This window comes from Ictidomys tridecemlineatus, chromosome 3, assembly GCF_052094955.1.
Source record: "Ictidomys tridecemlineatus isolate mIctTri1 chromosome 3, mIctTri1.hap1, whole genome shotgun sequence".
Taxonomy (NCBI): domain Eukaryota; kingdom Metazoa; phylum Chordata; class Mammalia; order Rodentia; family Sciuridae; genus Ictidomys; species Ictidomys tridecemlineatus.
Window position 1 is genome coordinate 31,686,862 of NC_135479.1, and position 17,822 is coordinate 31,704,683.

The 17,822-nt window shown below is 50.2% G+C and overlaps 1 protein-coding gene across 8 annotated transcripts in view; it reads left to right on the plus strand.

Annotated features, from left to right (window-relative positions):
• Window positions 1-17,822, plus strand: part of Msi2 (musashi RNA binding protein 2) — a 367,496-nt gene that overhangs the window by 274,421 nt on the left and 75,253 nt on the right. The window lies entirely within an intron of this gene.

Genomic DNA, 17,822 nt, shown 5'->3' on the forward strand with positions numbered 1-17,822 from the left:
GCTAATGGAGAGGAAAGCCAGGCTTTAGGGACAGACAGACCTGGGCTTGCATCCCAGCTCTGCCACTCACAGATGGAGAGAAGCCATGGGCAAGTGACTTCACTTTGCTGAGTATCCTATTCCTTGTTTATCAAAATGGGATGACATTACCTGCCTGGGGGGCAAGCTGGAAGGGTTAGATATCATGCATACTAAGCAAGGGCTGAGTCTAACTTCCTGCGGAACAAACGGTGGGGGTGTGATGATAATGATGATGACCTGGTAAAAAGAAGCCAGGTGGGAAAGGCAAGCAGCTCACGCTGGAGGAGAACGTCAGGAGGTAGCCCTGCTTCTGCCTCACTGGGCCAGGATTGTTCTGTCTGGGATGAGAATGGATGTCCAGCCCCAGGACTCATCCTTCCAGCTCAGCCCCAGCCATGCTGCTGGTCCTCTGGGGAGAGCATGGGGCCAAGGCATTACTTCACTCCTGGCGTTTCCCAGGCCTCCGCCACTGCCAGCTTCTTTCTCCATCACCACTTGGTTATGTCTCTTTACAAGCCAATGAAATAAAATAAGTAGGTCCATTAGGCCTTCTGCCTGGCAGAAAACCAGGAAGTAAGAACCAGAATGCAGGCTGTCATGAGGCTGAAGCACAGGCCCCGGGGAGGAAGCGGCTGCCTCAGAGGGGTGGGCTAGGCCATGGGCAGAGGGGCCAGCATGGCCCAGTGCATAGGTCCCAGGTTAGGAATGGTATTCTGGGTCCCCTCTCCCCTTGGGGACCCAGCCAGCCTCTCATGAAGGGCTGTCATCCTGGAATGAAAGGCTGGGTATGTTGTACAGGGCACCGCATTTTGGGTCAGCTCTCTGAGTGGGGTTCTGTGCTGCCTTCTGCCTTCAGCCAAGCCCAGCAGAGATGCTGATTTATCCGGTTCTGTTTGGTCAAGTCCAGGACTCCTAGGGTTGACTTCCTTCTTCCTCTTTCTGCTCCCTGTTCTCTGACCCTTCTGCACCTCAGACCTTAGCCAAGCAGATTCTGACCTGGGGACCAGACTGTGGGAAGAAATGGAAAAGGAAGGTGTTGTTGGACCTAGGAGGGGGCTGTGGGTTCCTTTTCTTATACTTCAAACCTAATCTGGAACTCACTGCCTCTGGTCCTGATTTGGTCTCTGAAAGGAAAACCCATTTGTTGTGAGAGAGGGAGGCAGCCTGGGGTCGTCCTCCAGAGCCATTCATTGCCATGATCAGCATTTGCTGAGCACCTGCTGTGTGCTGGGCACTGATCAAGGGGCTAGGATGAGGTGAACCCGACCAGCACCTGTCCTAGAATTCCCACTCGGTGACTCTGTTCTTTGCCTACTGGCTGTAGGGGTTGTGGGTTACGTGTTTCTCCCACCCTTTGAAGACAGGCAGGGGCTTACTCTCCATCGTTCCTCCCATATCATAGGTATTTCATTAATGTATATTACGAATCAGTGTTTCCACATTGTCTAAGACAGAACTGAGCATTACCGTCACAATTAGAAGATGACAACCAAAGCTTGTTTTAGAGAGGAAAACAAATGAAGATTGGGTGGGGCAAGATTTCAGTAAAGGTTTCCAGGAGTCCTGGGTTTGAGTGTCAGCTTTCTTTGAGGGAGTGGGTGATGGAGCACGCCCCCAGCATCTGTGTATGGAGAAGTCCAATCCAGCGTCTGGTCATCTGCATGGCTCAGACCCCACGTGGAGTGTCAGGTTCCCCTTCCAGGCTTCTGTGTTAGAGGGACACTGGCAAGGTAGTCCACACAGAGGTCCCATGGGGACCAGGACAACACCACATGAGCAATTTTGGAGGAACCAGAAGAGACTAGAGTCAGAAGAAACAAGGTGGCCCATGCCTGCTTCTGGGAGGGGACCAGGGCTACTTTCCCAACTGTAGATGGCTACATGGGAAGTTACCAAGAGAGTGAAGAAGCATGGGATAAAGGATTTCCTGACCCTGCTAGTCAGGCCATCCTGGTGAAGTGATAGGGAAGGGTATTATCCCTGGCCCCAGAAGTATGCCAACAGAGGACAGAAGTGATGGGCAGCCAGATGGGTCCTGCCTTAGGAAAGCCCAGCCTGGCCCAAACTGTCAGGGATCCGGGTCCATGGAGACCTGGATAATATTTCAAAAGGATTTTTTAATGAAATCATATCTTTTTGCTCTGGTCTTTCTAGTAGATATCGGTTTGAGCTACTACTAGTTATTTACGGCCATGCTCGAAACCTGATAGACAAGCCAAAAGGACAAACATCAAAAAACAAATAAAAATACCCAAATCCTTTGAGGTAGGAGGAGGGGGCCCCTCTCTGCTGGAGATAATTAAGAAATAAAAGAGAAAGCTCTTCCTAGAGTCGTGGTATAAGCCCAGAAGGAAGTCGGGTTTTTCTTGTGGAAAGGGGTTATAACAAGCTGCACAGGAGTTACGGGAAGATGTCTCTGCATTCCTGTGGCCTGCTTTGCTGGTGGCTAAGTCACTTTGCAGGTGACCAAGCCCTCTGATGCCAGGCCCCTCTAGATCCTATGAGGCTTCTTTTTCCCAGAAGGTCACTGGGTCCTCCAGAGGATGTGGATGATCTGGATCCTCCACCATCACTACCCAACTAAGCTTGGGAAAAACAACCAAGTGCTCAGCAAAGTGAGGACCCAGCTTTCCTCCCGGGGCCCCTCCCCTGGTAGAGAAATCCCATTATCCGGGAGAATGATTGCGAAACCCCGGCTTGTTTGCCACTGAGCTGTGGGCTGCTCTTCTTGCCGCCTCCGCCCCTGCCCAGGTCCCCTCCTCTAGGTGCAGGGGAAGACGAATATCTATATATTAAAGCTTTGAGAATCTGTAAATCTGAGTTGATTCCCTGCTGGTGACAGCACCCAGCGCTCCCTCCCGAGTCGGACACAACCTAATGGGTTTACAGTTGTCCGAGTGCTTCTCCGAAGCAAATGAAAGTGCTTAGTTAGGGGACTCAGGAAATGGCATTGTTTGTTCCGGGCACCACCACGAAGCTGGAGGATCATCCCTTTTATTATCCACCCTTTGCTTCAGCCGCCCGCAGGTCGAGGGGCTGAAGGAGTCGGGGAGACATTTCCCGCTAGCCTGGCCTTTCCATATGGGAGATGCGGGTGCTGAGGGCAGGAACCACCCCCAGCTGTTTCCATTTTGCCTGGAAGCTTGGGGCTAATTGGGAACAGAAGGGATGCCCAGGGGATGGGGAAGAGGGGTAGAGAGAGGGACGGTCTCACCAAGGTAGAGGAGTGACAAATATTTGCTTGTAGCAAGACACGAGTAAAAACAAGAAAGGCTCCAAATGAGAGCTGGGGGGGGCATTCTGTGCTCGCAGCTCGGGGGGCCAGCAGCGTGGGCTGCTGTGATTAGTCTCCTTGCCGCTTGGTGCAAGACCAATTCCTCTTCTCAATATCAAGTTTCATAAGTGTGGAACAATAACGGATCATTATAAACCTTCTGGGAAGGGCGGGTGGGTGGTGGTGGAGGGTCCCCCCCCCACACACCATAAACCCATCTTTTCAGCTCAGGTACATTTTCGCATTGTAAATAGAGAATGGGGAGGGAGGGGCGCGTCTGGGAAACTTGCTGTATTGTTAATCTGTTATTAGGCGAAAGTCTTTTAACACCAGGCTGGGTGCTCAGATGCCTCATTGTGAGTTCAGGACGGAATTATGCATCATGAATAAAAACCGCTGTCAACATGCATTGGTTTCAAAACATTAGAGCATATGGTATGTGATTATCTGTATTGTCAAGTGCAATAAAGTGAATTTGGATATAATAAAGAATGTAATATTTTAGAAATTTGGTAATAAACTGAGGAAAGGATGACAGCTGAGGTTCCTTAAGGCCCCAGACACAAATAAATTGGAGTTACTGGTCTCTGCGGCCGAGCGGCAGACTGGCCACAACATAAGCTGTCTGTGCACTGTGATTTCCAAGTCCCGGGACAAGCTCAGCTGTCTTGTGGTTGCTGACTTTGGGGTACACAGACATGATCTGGCTCCCATTTTGAGAATGGGAGGCGGGGTTGGTTCCTGGTGGAAAGCCAGGCCTTGCCATTGCACCTGGCTTCCAGGTGTGCCCTCAGGCCCTCCTGGGCCACGAAAAGAGCTATCTGCAGTCAAGGGCAGCAAGCACCGTGCAGAGTGTCAGGACATCCCTGGACCCTTCTCCACTCCGTCCCCAGCCCTCTCTGCCCCCACTTCGTCGGTGGAGAAGACGTTACTCCAAACAGTTCCCCCTTAGAGGCAGCATTTCCTGGAGCCCTAATTCTACGGGCAAATTATTAAGTCATTTCTGCAAGTCAGTATCTAAGGGAAGCAGATCTCCAGCGAGGCACTAATGTGTCGGCCTCTGAAGCTTTGTGTACACCATCTTCCTTAAACTTTGCAACTCTGTGATGTTATGATCCCATTTTATAGATGAGGGAACTGAGGCAGGTGAGCTGTGGACCTAAGGTTACAAGCCCCGTCTGAACGCAGAGCCCAGGCTCTGGCCACTCACGGTCTACGGATAAGGGGGTTCTTTCCAGTCACTGTCCACAAATAAAACCCCACATATTAGGTCTTGCCCCTGGAAACCTTTAAATTACTAAGTACCTAGGGCCTTGAAACAGTGCTTCAGGAAAAAAAAAAAATCTGGAGGCTGGGTCTCCTTCCCTTCCCATTGGTCTGACCGAGGCTCGTCTGTTCTAATTTTTGGATTTCCCGTAGCTGATTTTTGCTTGTCTCCAGCAAGGGGATCCCACTTGTTGTCTTTCCTAATAGTTTGCTGTGGCCCTGTCCTTCCTTCCTCTGGGAAGATCTGCTGCCCAGCCCTAAGCATGACGGCCAAGGCAGCAACCCTGGTCACTTCCTGGCTGAGTGGCTGCTTCCCCTTTCCCGCCCTCGGCTTCCGTTAGGCCATGGCTTCTAGCTTCCAGGAGGCCTCACCCCACGCCTGGCCCCTTCTGTCCACCCTGGCCGCCTGTGGCTCTTCCATTCCTGGCTTCCAGCGCTGGTCTTGCTTGCTGCCCAGCCAGTGGGCTGTTTCATTATTAAGCGTGAAGAATTGGGAGCACCACCATCGGGCCAGGCTAAAGCAATTTGGATGGCTGGGAACAGAGAAGACATTTAGTCCATTTCATGCCTGGATACCTCTGTAATTCCCAGGACGGGGTGGCAAGAAGTTTGAGTTAAACCCCCTCTGGCCTGAGGATCTTGTGACCAGGTTTCCATTGGAGATGATAGCAAGGTGCGTCCAAACACACGCCCCAGTTGCTTGACTTTGGTACCTCGGGGTAGAGCCCATTAGATCCCATCCTGCCACAGCCTACATTTATCAATAGCTAAAGCATTTTCAAGTCTTAGGTAGTGGCCAACTTATTCCCAGCAATACTGGGTACAAAATCCTCACATAAGAGCTACAACCTTGTGCACACACGATAACGGGAGCTTGCATTATCTCATTTAATCCGTGTGCCAGCCCTGTGAGGTCAGCCTCTTTTATTCCTGTTTTGCAGGAGGGGAAACAGGGTCAGGGAGGTTAATGGCTTGTCTCAAGTCACACGGCCAGTATGCAGCACGAGTAGAATTTCTACCACATCAAGATTTGAACTCTCCCAGTCCCATCCCACCCCCACTAGAGGCTCAATCCTCTGCTTTAAAGAAAGCGCTGCTTTCTCTTCCCACCCAAACCCTTCCCACGTGGGCCCTTCTGAGTTGGCACTGAGTGACATCAGATCTTGGTTAGAATCTTTTCCTTTAGGAAAACTAGACCTCGAGTCACTGTCTTCTCCTGGCTTTCTCCTCGACGCACTCCCAGAACCTGGGGCTGAGGGTGAACCCCAGGGAGTACTGCTGCCCTTGCTCTGAAGTCCCAGGGTTGCTACCCACCCCCATCCCCCCATCCTGCCAAAGAGCTAGTGAAATTGCATCAAATGCTCCTAATGATCTGTGAATGTATTAATCCTACTTTCTGTTAATTAACAATATGATAAAACCGGCATTTTGTAAGTCAGCGCTTAACACATGTTTTAGCAATTATGTACTTAGTGGTTTGGATTCAGAATGCTAATAGAATAAAATTTTAATGAAGATACAATGCTATGAAAAATTTATTGAGAAGAATTCAGGTACGGCTGCCGCTAACGTGCACGAGGCAGGGGTCTCGGTTGGAATGGGGAAGCCCCCAAATGCTTTTAAGCCCAGAAGGGCCCAGGAGGTTTAGAATGGGCTGTTTCTTGTCTCCCGTGAATTTCTCATCCAAAGGCCCTCCCTTGGTGTGGGGAGGGGTCCACACCAGCTGGCCTTTGCTGAAGGTACCTGCTCCTACCCAGGCCCTGGTTTTACCAGTCTCTGGCTCAGGGATGACTGCAGAACCAGAGTTCATAACGTAAGGCCCCATCATCTTTCAAAACTAGAGTTTCCAAACTGTCTTAATTGTGACAGAGACACAGAGAGTGCATGCACCCCCAGTATATTATTTAATATTCCATTTATATACGGATACAACTGTTAATATATCACCTACTTATTAAAACCTGCAGAAATAGGAATGTAATAGGATACATTTGCAATGAGCCATATTTAGGATTTTATTTATTAATAATTAAAAGCAATACTTTTGTGAGAACAATGAGATTGAATATGCTGCTTAAAAAAAAAAAAAGTTCTCGATTTAACACTTGGTGATCCAGCTCCAAATGTGGGCTCTCAGTGTCATTTATTTTGCTACATGGTTTTCATGCCCAGCCCAACTGAAAACTACACCTCACGAGATACACAGCTCCCAGTGGAAGAAGCACATTCGCCGTGCTGACTAAATCATGATACTAATTTTTCAATCCCATCCTCCAATTATGCAAAGGATTTTGTTGAAATTCAGCTTGTAAATTTCCATCTTCCCTGATGTCAATCAGTTCTTCACGCAGACTAATCAAGTGTTGCATTTTTATATTTTTAACAAATGGGTTCAGAATCCACTGAAACATTTCATTTTTTAAAAAATGAGTCCTTACAGTTCTGTTTCCGGGTTTTAAAAGTATACAGATTTTAAGAGCTTTTGCGAATGACCCAGTTACATCGTTTTTAGCAACAAAATCACATAACAAGGGAAATATTTCCCAAACTTGGGGTTTCCAAGTGCTTCCTCTGCAGCACCAGGTTTTTCCTCACTCATTCGGCTACTTGCGCCTTGTCCCTTCTGATCAGAACATGGTTTGGGGGCCTGGTACAGCTGGTGACGTGCCTTGCTAAGAGGGAGAAGAGGGTCAGCTGTCATTTTCTTGTAGGTAGCCTGTGCACCTATCATCGTGTTATTTCCAATCCACATTTCCTTGTGAATACTTGAAGCCAGGTCACATGATCTATATGTCCTTTTACTGTCACATGTGAACAGCACACAGTCAGTGCCAGCTTTGCCTGCTGCAGGTGAATAGATGAGGTGCCCCTCTGGGCACCATTGTAGCTTTTCCTCTTTTCGTTTATCAATTTATAAACTGCTGTCTAAGACAAGTGTGTCTCTGACATGAAGATTCGAGGGCCTCAGAATCATTCGATCCATATGTTAAATATTAGTGAAGCCTCAGTTATTTTCAGAAGAAAAAAAATTAAGCATTATGCTTTTTTTTTTTTTCCTTCTCCCAATGTTTCTTGATCCTAACCGTGCATCTGAATCACCTGGCGGGGGAGGGGCAGATTTTTAAACATGCAGGTGCTGGGGTGTTACCCCAGACCTAACTAACTCAATTCTAAGAATGGGGACCTGGACATCAGCCTCATTTAAAAACAAAGTTCCTAATTGAGTCTGATGTGAGAATCACTGTTCCAGAGCAATGCTTTAAGTTTTAATAAACATCACCTGAGGAACTTTAAAAGGGCAGATTTGGGTGCAGTAGGTCCAGGTAGGGCCTGAGACTTCTGCATTTGCAGCTCATTTCCAGGGGGTGCTAATGCTCCCGGGTAGAACACTCCGAGTGGCCGCAAACCAGCCAGGCTGCTGCCCGGACCCCTCTGCCTCTCCACTGCCTTTCTCCTCTCCTTGCCCCACGCTTTGGTCAGGAGGGACCGGGGAGCAGATTTGCAGTCCCTCCCTGTGGAGCTGCTTCCCCAGCCAGCCTGCCTGGGCTGCTGGTCTCCGCTTCTCAGAGAGATCTGGCCTCCAGATGTTGAAACAGCTCCTTAACAGCCGGAAAAATAAAATTAAATAGGCAGCCCCCACCCCATGGCGAGCGAGCGTGTATGTCTTGTGCAGACCACCTGACAGAGGCACCTGAGGGGCGGCCACCTACCCGAGGGCTGCCATGGGGCTGGCTGGCAGCTCAGTGGCCCGGGGCATGAGATGCCGGCAGAAATGACCCCGTGAGGGGGGCGGAGGGAGAGGCGGGCAGCCAGCCAGGGCTCTGTCAGTTGGGACTATTCTGAAACCATACCTCATAATAAAAGTCATATAATTTGTGGCAGAGCTGAAAACCTGCTTCTAAGCAGTGGTTTTTTGATGGAGTTTTGGAACCTTATCTGCGGCCAGTAACTGTTCCCCGAGAACGTGTCAGAAGCAGGCAAGTGGGCACGTTGAGATGGCTGCGGGGAGGCCCCGTGAGTCAGGGCGGCCAGCTCAGGGCACCATGCTCAAAGATCCGTGATTCTCTTGTCGTTTTTTACCAAACTGAATACACAGATGGGTCTTTGTAGCTTACAAGATGGGCCAGGAATTTACCCTGTGGCTTGTTTATGCCCCATCCCTCCCCTGAATCTCATTCCCACCATGGTAGCTGGTAAAAGCACGGTAGACCTCTCCATCTCCCCGGCTGATGAATTTTAATGAGCGGGGCTCGGGGTAGAGGCAAAGGTGAGCGAGTGTGGAGAGAGAGGTTGGCACAGGGGAGAGGCCAGAAGTCCCATTTGGTTGGTGGAAGTGGGTAGCTAAGCCCCTTGAGGGTACCCAGCATTTTCAAACAATCGTTCTGGCCGATGAGGTGCATTTTATTATTTCTGTCTCTCAGAAGAAGATACTGAGAGTCAGAGTGGTTAAAGGAAGTCATATGTACCTGGCTCATATCTACCTGGCTTCAAAGTCCAGGCTCTTCCCCCCACACACACACACTTCAGTGGAGGCATTAAGTAAATCGAAACTCCCTCTCACCTTCCCAGGCTCGCTCCCTACGTGGATGAGGAAAGGGGACAGACTTGAAATCCACTCACTGGGACCCTGGCTGGGGGGGTACCCACCCAAACACCCACCTCTTTTTAAAGAAGGGCTTCCAGCCAGCATCCATATCCCCTGAGCCTAGAAAGCCCTGGGGTGGAGAGGCCTGGAAGGCTCGCTCCGGCGTGTGGAGCCCCCGAAGCCACCCAGGCTCTGTGGTTTCCAGAGCAGAAGCGGAGGCGGCGCGTCCTCGTGCCCTTGCTCCAGCTGCGCGCCCGACCTCAGCCTCCTCCACCCCGCTGGGCGCACGCTGCAGTCCTGGCACCTTCTGCCGGGGTCCTGATCCGAGCCAGTTGTCTAGCGATTTAATTTGGTGAATTTACCACTGCGTCCCAGAGTTTATATTGGCACTTAACAGCAGTAATATGTGTCTCTCTCGCCAAGAACTGACTATTTTCCCGACCAAGATGGAACACCACGCACAAAAAAAATAGGTTTGTGAACTAATCTGCCGCCCTGACAAGTGTCATTCACAGAATCGCTGCTATGGAGCGCACTCGGAATTAAATGAGGTTGGGGTTGTCTGGCCTGGACCACAGGTGCTTTTTGCCTCTCAGTTAACAAGAGTCTGGGATGAGACACCCTTTCCCTGCAGCCGCAGGCACTTTGAAATCGCACCATCAGTATTCATGGCAGATTCCGCTCTTGGAAAAACGGTTTGGGGATAGCAGAGGTCCTGCTCCCAACCCACTTTCTCTCTTTTTCCCTTCCACTCGGCCTGCCTTTTCTAACCTCCCCCTCCTCCTTTCTGGGTGGGTCTTCAGGGTACCCCATCCCGGTCCTTATGTTGGAAAGCTGTGTATACTTGTATAGTGTCACACACTCAGGGAAGTGCCCTCAGCAGTTTACACATACATACACACATACACACACACAGTGCCCTGATTCTGCTTTTAATTGCTTTTTGCATATGGATTTCTATCAGGTAGCCTTTCAATACCTCTGGGAGTGGAAGCAAGATCTGCCCTTTACACTGTAGTATGAGCAGGCTTCTGAGCTCTGGCTTTGTCCTTGATCTCTTGGGTCTGCCTTGGATGAGGGCTGCCCATGAAAAGGATGTCAGAGGCTTCTTAAAAACATCTTTGGTTTTTCTGTTTCATAGAAGAGGGTCCTGAGAATTCTCTTTCCTATGGAAAGTTCCAGATTCTCTTTGACCCAGTGATCTGCTTGGCTCATCCTAAATTGGGAAACTGAGCATTCAGACATGCATGGGCACCGGAGTTACCAGAAACCTAGATGAAAATGTAGATTCCTGCCCGTTAGGAGACAGGCAGAGCCCAGAAAGCTGCGCCCTTCACCAGCTCTTCCCCAGATGAAGGCCCTGCTGCAGGACACACCCAGCACACTTGGGCACACCCCACCTGGGCTTACGTATGGTCCAGGAGAGTTCCAGGAGTGTCCCCGAACGGTCCTGAGTTTAGGGTAGACCGTACAGTACAAGCTCCTTGTCACTGAAGAAACACTCGCTAGTCCCTGGCGGGCATCTGACTTGTGGAAGGTCTGTCCTCACATTTCAAGGTCAAGTGTTGGCTGGAGCATCCTCCAACTGAAAAGGAAAGAAAAGCACCTTTCCATTTGAGAAATCGGCTCCCCTCTGGCAAATACCACCCACGCAGCTTAATATTAATTTAGGGAATCCAGGCTTGTGCAGCTCCACTGGACTAGATTGGAAATCTGATAGTGCCATTTCTGTTCCCCGAGTCCCTGAACACCTGAGATGGCTGCCTCCCCACACTCTCCCACCTCAGCCTCCAAAGGTGGCTGGAGAGGCGCACGTGTGTGCTGGCGCGCCAAGCCACTCTCCCGCTCCCCGTTCCTGATTAGTGGTGTGAGGGAGCGAAGGAGCCCCGCGTCTCTTCACACCCATCGCTGCCCGTCCTGCACGCACGAGCCGCTTGAGATTCCCCACAGCCCCAGCCTGCTCTGCAAGGCAGAAAGAAATATGACCAGGCAAGTTGAGAAAATAAATTAAACTAAGTGTCAACTTTTCTTGTTTCTCTCCTCATTATTAAGAGATGGAATGGGGCTCGTTTATCAAGCAGGGGAGAAATTAATTGACACGGCTTTAATACCATGATGTCTGGCATGTCTGGTCACATTCCTTCATTTTTTTGGGGGAAAGGCATTTTATTATAGTTTACAGCAACCAGCTGCCAAACTATGGGTGTAAACGAGGAAGCAGGTGCATGAAGGATGCCATGATGCCACCCGAAGAGGCCGAGGTGGGGAGGGAGGTGGGGGGCTCTGAGAGCTGGTGTGGCCTGCTGGCTCCTGTCCAAGAGGAAGACAGGGGTGGGAGGAGAGGGGCGTCTGCAGGCCCCATTCCAGGCTTATTTGGCCACTGCAGGGGTGGGAGGTAGCAAACATCTGCCTCCAGTGGCTTCTGGACCTGAAGTCTTTGTCCTGACCAGCTCTGTTCAGCCCCTGTGCTGAGTCCCGGGCAGAGCAGGGGTCACCCTGCCCGCCCCTGTTCTTAATAAGGCTAGAGAAATGAGAGGTTCATTTTATCCCCTGAGGCTGCTGACTCACTGGGGGGGGGGGTCAGTGTGCCACGTCTTGGGCACCCTGGCCCCACTTCTGTGTTTGGGGTCCAGAAGGCTTCAAAGATGTCCCTCAGCCCATGTCCAGTCGGGTCAGACCGACCAAGGAGCTACCTCCATTGTTTTCTCTGTGAACATCTTTGTTACTTGACATTTCTCTGAAAAGACTCAGGTTCGAGCCCCTCCACCCCGTCCTGCCTTTCTGCTTGAGCAGTCAGGCAGCCCAGGAAGCAGCGTGTCCCTGCGATGGCCTCTCTTGCTGGGTTGCTGGGACAAGGGGCTCTTCCCCACTCCATAAATGTTCTGGCAGGGAAGCCTGGAGGAGCAGGGTGCAAAACACGTTTGTGATCGTCCACCTCACATGAAGGACACAGGGTCCTGGGCCGCCATCCTTCATCCTTAACTTCATGGGTGGGGAGGGCGTGGTGGGGACTGAGTTCAGAATAGCTGCTCACAAGTAGAGGGGCTTCCCTTTGTGACATTATCAAGCAGAATGCAGACTGAGAGTGAACAGCCACCCCTTGGTGCCAGGCCTGAGCGGTGACTGAAGGAATCCAGTCCCTGACTGTGGAAAATGACTCTCCTGCCCCCTGAAGTGCACAGTAGCATCTGGGTGGGAAAGCAGGCCCAGCCTCGCGCCACCCCAGCACATGCCCAAGGCCTCACATCCGAAAATGCCCGGGAAACACTACTGGCAGCTGGAACTGGATTCTCTAAGATGGGGTATTGTCAGAGGCGCTGTAGTCCACCAGGTGGCCCCGAGGAGGTGGGGGCAGCCAAGGTGAATGATGCTGGACACACGGCCATCCAGGGGTGGCCTCCGAAGGAGACTGCAGACCACCATGCCTTGTGGCCCAGTTTATCCCTGCTTCCTTCTCTGGGCCAGATGGCCACCAAATCCACCTTTGAATGTTCTGATCCAAGGACAGACAATCTGCTCCAGAAAAGCAGGGTGTGGATATGAAAGTATGACTCCTGGTCTGGTCTGAGTGGCCACATCACGGTGGACAAGCCACTGAACTGTGCAGAGCAGTCGAGCACTGTGACAGTGATGGAGCCTGTCTTGCCTCCCCTCCTGCTGGGTTGCCTTGGGGACCAGCTAGGATGAGGGGTGAGAAGCATTTTAAAACCAGAAGATTCTCCCCAAGCCCACACCTGAGAAATTTGTGTGTATGAGGAAGCAACCCACGGATATCAGTGCTTTCCCAGCCCTGAGTTTCCAGGGAGAGGGGGCGGGTTGCGTGTGTTATAAATATTCCTGCATACTCATACCTTAAATTCCACGTGGGATACTCAGATAAATTTGACAATGGGGGGGTTTTTCTCCCTCCCCTTTTCCCTCCATTACCCAGTGTGTTAAGTCCTGCTTGCATTGATTCCCACTGAAGGAGCATCAGGCCTTATCTGATTGCCTATTAGTGTTCATTGACCTATATGATAAGAGAAGAAAATAATTTTTGAGGCTAAGACTTTCCCTCCCTGACCTTAAAAAAAAAAAAAAATCTTTGTAAGTTAACTATCAGTCATTTCTCCATGACTACATTTATTTGGAGCAGGTCATTTTAATTTTTTAAAATATTTATTTGTTTTTTTAGTTGTAGTTGGACACAATACCTTTATTTTATTTATTTATATGTGGTGCTGAGGATCGAACCCAGGGCCTCACATGTGCTAGGTGAGCACTCTACCACTGAGCCACAACCCCAGCCCCAGGACATTTTAATTTTGAGGTATCTTGTTTTCAGATTTATGGTCTCTTCTGGTGTGTGTGTGTGTGTGTGTGTGTGTGTGTGTGTGTGTGTACAGGTGCACGCGCACTTGCATTTTATAACCTTGTATTGTTCCGATGAATATTCAGTTTTGTTCATTTGAATAAAAGAGGGAAAAGAGGTTTGACTGTTAAATGCTTATCTCTTAAATAGAGCTTTCTTGTTAGTTTCCAATAATAGCTTCATTCAGGAGAATGCTAGAATTTTGTTTTTAAATGGCCCTTGTCAACTGCTATCCTACTTATGTGTGTTCTGAAATCCCTTTGTACTGGGAATTAACCTCAACACCTTCTTGGCCCCCTGATTATGCTGGCTCCTGGGGCCCCTTAGTCTTGTGGGGTGCAGTTAAAGGTGGGGGCTTCCGGAGAAGCTGAGCAGGTGCCATTTGCTAAGGACAGGTGAGAAGTATTTATTTGCTGCATGGGTCTTTTTGGCCCTGACACCTGCCCCTCTGTGTCATCAGTCTCTGGAGCACCTCTCTCTTCTTAGTGGTGGCTTTCAAGAGTTAAATACCTAGGGTGAGGGTCTCTGGCTCCAGGGTGGTGTCTCAGCACCAAAGGAGAAGAGAAATGGAGCAGGCAGTATTCACGGACTCCCCAAAGGGCCCCAGTGGAGTGTGAGCCCCTGTGGATGCTCACAGATCAGAGTCCTCACCCTGATCAGTCCAGACCCCAGGCTGTGCCTGCTTTGAGAGGCCCAGAGAGGCCAAGGGACTCTCCAGGGGGGCCTAGTTCATCTGGCCCTTGCTTTTGAGCGAAGATAACTTGTGTTTCTTTGTTCTGGCTACTGTGCCTTAGTTTGATGGGCCTTCAGAAGATTCCATTTCTGATTCTCTTTGGGGAGAGTGGCAGGTGATCATCACTCAATTGTCAACGCCTGCCCACTGCCCACCCCCCACATCCAAGGCCTGTGTTGAACCTGTGCAGCGGTTTGTTCAGAAGAGCCTGAAAGACAGTGTGAACTGAGCCAGACGCAGAAGAACAGATACCGTATGATTGAACACATACGAGGTGTCTGGAATAGGTGAAGGTTACCAGGAGCTGGGAGAGGGAGATAGGGAGCTATTTGTCAAGGGGGAGGGGTGGCATACCAGGGATTGAACCTGAGGGCACTCAACCACTGAGCCCCATCCCCAGCCCTATTTTGAATTTTGTTTAGAAATAGGGTCTCACTGAGTTGCATAGAGCCTCACGGTTGCTGAGGCTGGCTTTGAACTCATGATCCGCCTGTCTCAGCTTCCCAAGCCACTGGGATTACATGCGTGCACCACCACACCCCAGTGAGCTATTATTTATCCGGGACAGAATTTCAGTTTGGGATGATGGTGAAACAGGTTGAGGGATGGATGGTGGTGGCTGCTGCCTTCGTTCTACCCTTAATGTGGTTAAGATGGTAAATTTTATGTTATGTCTGTTCTAACGCCATAAAAATTTTATCTCAAAGAAGAAAAAAGACTAACACCAAACATGAGTTTTCTCACCACCCACCCACCCCTCCCAAATTTCTGACCCCATTGTTTTTTGTCCTCCACTCCTCAGTTTAATTTATTTGGAGGTTGTTTGCTACTGAGTTACTCATCCATTGGAAATGATAATACACCTGTGAAATAAAAATGATTATACGTTAAGGAATAACACTTATTGATAATTAAGTGTTTCATTGCTTCCTTGCTTCCTCAAATGGAATAAATAAATATTTTAGACATAATCAAGTTTGTTTTCTCCCTTCAGACCTAACAGAGAGGGATGTTGAGATGATATAGATCTTTTAAATCCCACGGACGAGTCTTGACATCACCGAATTGTTCTGCATCGAGGGCGGATTGGGCCTGAAATCCAGGCTTTCGCCTTTAGTCAGGAGAATCATTTTTGTGATATTCACATTTTGAGTCGTGTGGGACTGGGGAAGGGACGGGCAGGGAGCGTATGGGAATCAGAACCTGAAATTCTGGGAGGAGGCCTGCGCCCGCCCCCACAGCCCTCTGCATTTTAGTTCCTGTCCCTCAGCTCGGCTGCCCTCCCTCCTGTCCAGGCATGGTAGCAGAGGAGGAAGTTTGGCAGCAAAGAGTTCTAAACTGTAGGGGCTGGGGGTCCTGTGCTTTGCACAGTAGGCCGGGAAGGAGTTGGATGGAGCACAGATGCAGCATCCAGGACAGGGAGCTCAGCCTTGGGCCCCATGGTGGCCTGACAAACCTGGCATCTCTCCCAGGGTCAAGTGTGTTTCAGGCCAGGCTCCAGCCTGCGGAGTGAGTGGTGTCTTTCTCTGGCCCTGACTTCATTTTCTGTCCCCATCACACATCCACACGTCTGCCTTCTGTCCAGAGCAGCATAACTGGTGGGTCAGCTGGAGGGGGTGGCTCATGACCCGCCTCTTTGGGGGCAACTGAAACCTGTAACCTCACCGTGCTAGGTTTCTGTAGCTGCCATGACAAATGACCACTTGTGGCTCAAAAGAGAGAAATAGATGCTCACCGTTCTGGAGGTTGAGGCTGTCCTCCCTCCAAAAACTGTGGGAGACCATCTCTCCTGGCCTCTTCTGGTGTCTGGTGGCTCTGGCTCTTTCTGAGTCTGTGGCTGCATCACCCCATTCTGGCCTATGTCTGCCTTCGCACGCCCTTCTTTTCTGAGTCTCAAATCTCCCTCTCCTGTCTCTTGTGAGGACGCCTGTCATTTAAATTAGGGTTCACCCTAAATCCAGGATAATCTCTTCTCAGGATCCTTAACTTAGTTACATTTGCAAGAACCCTTTTTCCAAGGAAGGTCACATTCGTGCTTGCCAGGGATTAGGACATGGATCTCTATCTGGAGGACCACATTCCAGCCTCTACACTCACCCTGATTAGCAGTGAGATCCCTGAAAAACTGGTCCACTTGGGCTTGTTTTATTTGCAAGGTTCCTGGGTTGGGGACTAGGCCTGAGGGGTGGCTTTCAAAGACAGATGCAGCCCATGGGCTAGAAGTGAGGGACACACAGAGCAACATGATTCTTCTTGAGCAGTTCACTCTTTAAAAGGCTAGAAGTGAGAGACACATCAGAAAGTGAGGTCCATCCTAGGAAAGGCTTTCTCCGCCAAGATAAACCGCCCAGAGAGGGGAACCAACAGCAGCACTGTGGCTCTGTTTCTCTCCGGGGACCTGGTTGAGGAGGGCAGTGGGCGTGAACCTGGAGAAAGGTTCATTTCATATAACCCCATTGTGTATCTCCTGCCTGCCTCAGACCTCAGAGGTAACTGAGGACCCACCTTTTACCAGTGATACTGGGTGAAATTTGTCCTCTTTGAGCTCCTACAGTGAATGCCTATGTCCTCCTTATGGAAGGTCAGGTGTCCATCTTGTGTATGACATGAGCTGGGCTGTATGCCCTGGGAGCACTGGCCCAGTGTTTGGTGGGTAGTAACCACTGGTGCACACTGAAGGTCCTGATTACCTTTGGGTGGTGGTCCCAGCCTTCTGTTTTACTGGAGATTGAGAGCAGAGAGTGCTCATCTTTTCCTGAAGAATCTTGAAGAGTCTGCAAGAGCTGTGTGTAAGGGCTCTGGGTATCAGCACCTTGTATTCCAGACAAGGTGTGGTGGAGTTGTATATGTGAGCCAGAAGGGACTTGGGAGAAGCGTTCTCCACCTTGGGTACCAAGTTGAATGGGAAGCATCTGTTTTTCTCGTGGATAGAAAGCACTATGAGCATAATACAAAAAGTCATTCTGATTTTTTTTTTCTTCCTGTTTGGTGTGTCCAGCATTGCATTCAGCCAGATTTGGAACCTTGGGGAGGACAGTGTCTTGTGGGGGCTGCTATATGAGAGGACCCCGGCTTACCAACAGCACGAGTTTCCCAGTAGTTCTAGAGGCTGGAACTCCAAGATCAGGGACCAACATGGCTGGTTCTGGCGAGGGCTCACTTCCTGGCTTAGAGAAGACGGCTCTCTTGAGCCTCCCTTGGCAGACAGAAAGCTAGCTCCCTCATGGCTTTTGATAAGGACACTAAGCTTCTTTGTGAGGGCTCCATCCTCATGTCCTTATGATGGAATCAATTGGCAAAGGCCCCACCTTCTGACACTGTGGCACTGGGAAGTAGTGCTACATATGGACCAGGGGATAGGGAGGGACAGGCATATGGACAAGAGCACATTCAGTCCCTAGCAGAGAGCCGAATGTGTGGGCACCTCCTGTCCAGTCCCACCCCCTAAATTTGCAGGTGCATAATGCGAGGTTCAGAGGGGACGGGGCTCTCCAGGTTATCCAGAGACAAGATGCACAGTCACAGCTGGAACCCAGGCCCTCTGGCTCCCTAATGCATCTGCACCTCTGCCCGGTTCCCTTCCCCATGTTGG